The 2,952-nt window shown below is 44.1% G+C and overlaps 1 long non-coding RNA gene across 1 annotated transcript; it reads left to right on the top strand.

The window, feature by feature from the left end:
- Window positions 1–1,685: 1,685 nt before the first annotated feature.
- On the top strand, window positions 1,686–2,634 carry LOC127140922 (uncharacterized). The gene is made up of 3 exons (XR_007811426.1): window positions 1,686–1,930; window positions 2,073–2,205; window positions 2,346–2,634. It is a non-coding gene; the product is annotated as an uncharacterized LOC127140922 (long non-coding RNA).
- The last annotated feature ends 318 nt before the right edge of the window (window positions 2,635–2,952 follow it).

Below are 2,952 nucleotides of genomic sequence, written 5' to 3'. Positions count from 1 at the left end.
ACCACAACTTTGTCCAACTGATGTCCTGCACATTTTTGCTACTAATAGACAAGTAGATGCACACAACTCTGCAACACTGGCTCAGCTTCACTGTCACATCACTACAATTGATGCTGATGACTATAAAAAGGAGCCACGATCTGGCAGAATGATGCAGCAAGACAAACCAGTGAAAGGAGGCAGAAATGAGTTACCAGACACACTGCAAGTTGCTAAAGGTGCTTGTGTTATGCTCACTAGAAACTTTGATGTGTCTCAAGGATTAGTCAATGGTTCATTTGCTACTTTAGTCAGAGTGGTAACCTTTCAACAACATGGATCTTCACGTGTCACTAAGCTTGGACTAAAGATGGATGATGAAACAGCTGGAAGGAACAGCAGTAACAGAGCATCAGGAGTACATGATAACCTTGTGTACATAAAGAGAGCAGAGGAGAAGCTGAAACAGAAAGGAGTGGTTCACAGACAGTTTCCCATTAAACTGGCCTTTGCATGTACAATTCATAAGGTTCAAGGTATGACCAGAACATCAGCTGTCGTCTCACTGAAGCACATTTTTAAACCCGGCATGGCTTATGTTGCAATCAGTCGAGTGACCTCTCTCAGTGGACTGCACCTACTGGACATGGATGAGAGTAAAATCTATGCCAACACAGAAATCACTGCAGCACTGGAGAACATGAGACAAGTCAGTTTGGACAACATGATGCCTCTTCTTCATATCACACAAACACTGAGCAGGCCTGACACTCTGACCATTGTTCACCACAATACAGAAGGGTTGCCGTCTCATGTTAATGACACAAAGAGCCATCATGAACTGTGTCTAGCAGATGTGTTGTGTCTCACAGAAACTCACCTACAGGGCTCCTTTGTTGCTGAGTCTCCACCTACAAGGTTACAACACGTTCAAACGCAACACACACCTGTCCTATACAAAGTTCCCACAGATGGCCAGCAGAAGTGGTGGTGGAGTTGCTGTTTATGTCAAAGACAACATTCAGGTTCGTGAGAAACAGTATGTTCATAATGTAACTGACCTTGAGTTTGTGGCTTTGAAGGTTGAAGCTCCCATGAGTGCACTGATTGCAGCTGTGTACAGACCTCCAGACTACTGTATGAGATCATTCCTGTCTAACCTGAGCAGCCTGTTGGACTCACTGGAGATCCTGGATTGTCATCCCATCATTGTCTGCGGTGACTTTAACGAGAATCTTTTATCCAGAGCAAGCAAACCGATACTGGAGCTGTTTGAGTCTAGAGGATACACACAACTCATCACTGCTGCAACCACAGAGAAGAACACACTGCTGGACCTGATCTTCATTTCACAACCACAGAGATGTCTCCATTCTGGTGCGATGAAAACCTATTACCTATTACATGTATATATACAGCATTACAGTGTATATATACATGTACATGTTTCTGTGTACAAAGCTGTACTGCACTGTAGCAGTACAGCTTTGTACACAGCTGTCAATACTGGGAATACATCAGAAAGTGTGTGTTCTCAATGTAACACACACTTTCTGATACCTAACAGCTGATACCCCACATTTCCATCCACCCAATGTCCCAGTGCCCTCTGTCATCCTGCTGCCACTGACCACACACCACAACACCATCTTAACTGTCAGTCTGACGTGGACCCATCAGTACTGGACCACACAGAGACATGTTCTACTTCCTGCCAGTCCCAGTCTTTCTTCAAAGCAGACGATGAGAGAACTCCTGCCAACCTTTGCCTCACCTTCTCTGTGACTCTCAGACACTGGATCAGCTGACTACAGCCAAGACATCATCCTGCCACAGACCAGTCATCACAGCACCATCCTGACTGTTGATCAACAGCAGAGTCATCAGTGCTGGACCACACAGAGACCCTGTTCCTCCTCAGTGCTCAGGCTTCCTCACAACAGAGCAGAAGGTATGGTTGGTTTTTGTCATATAACAGGACTTTTTGATGTTTGTTCATTCATCTGTTCATATTACAGTAATACTGTTGCTCTTGACTTTTATGTCACAGTTAGGAGTTTAATAAAGTTATGTACATGAACTTCTTCCTTCAGGTCTTCCTTCACTGTGATTCTCCACTTCACAGTAGAGACCACTGCACAGCTCCACAAGCTAGTGAACTATGTGAGATGGCACTGTGTGCTTCCTCTCTGCAACATCAAGCTCCTCCTCCAACACGTGTTAAAGGTAGCAGTTTTATTCTCCTACTCCTGCCATACCAAATCTCCTGATGATCAAAACAACAGAAACACTGTTGGTGCATGCAGTTTGCATTTAGAACTAAAGAAATGTCAGAGAGAAAGTTTCCCACTGTTTTTCTCTTTAAGGTCTCTGCACCTCTGTGTCCTCCATGTTCACTGACACTGACCAGATGACTGAAAGCAGAAGCTCTACAGCCACTGGAAAGGTCAAAGGTCAGTCCATCTTCATGCTGACACTGTGCTCTGTTGACAGTTTTGGTTTGTGCCAACAACTGACTGAAGAGCATCATGACAGAACAAACTATGAACCCTGGACAGAATGACTGTGTCTCTGAAAACAGCTCTGCAGTTTAAAGGATCTTTTGGACTGTTGACCTCTACCCAACTGAGATATGTTTATTCTGCATCTCATAAGAATTTATTCCTTTCCTTTTCATTTCCTTTCCTCCCACCCCCCAACTGCCCACCTGTCTCTTCATCAATAGATAAAGAGAACAGATAGAGAGGGAAAACAGGTCAATTAGTTCAGGTGCCACAGGCACGTCAACTAATTAACCTGGAGGAGAGGCCAGATTTTAGTCATCTTAATCATTAGTGTGGGGTGTCAGCTGCTATGTATGTTAAAGGTTTCTCACATTTGTGCACTTAGCCTTGATCTAATCTAAAGCTCTGGGTACAGACATGAGTCCTACACTGTTTAGAACTCCAGTGGTAAAATGTGTGTGAAACTGAA

Source organism: Lates calcarifer, unplaced genomic scaffold, assembly GCF_001640805.2.
Source record: "Lates calcarifer isolate ASB-BC8 unplaced genomic scaffold, TLL_Latcal_v3 _unitig_5466_quiver_860, whole genome shotgun sequence".
Classification (NCBI taxonomy): Eukaryota; Metazoa; Chordata; class Actinopteri; family Centropomidae; genus Lates; species Lates calcarifer.
Note: the sequence above shows the minus strand (reverse complement) of the source record. Positions and strands in the feature narration are given on the sequence as shown.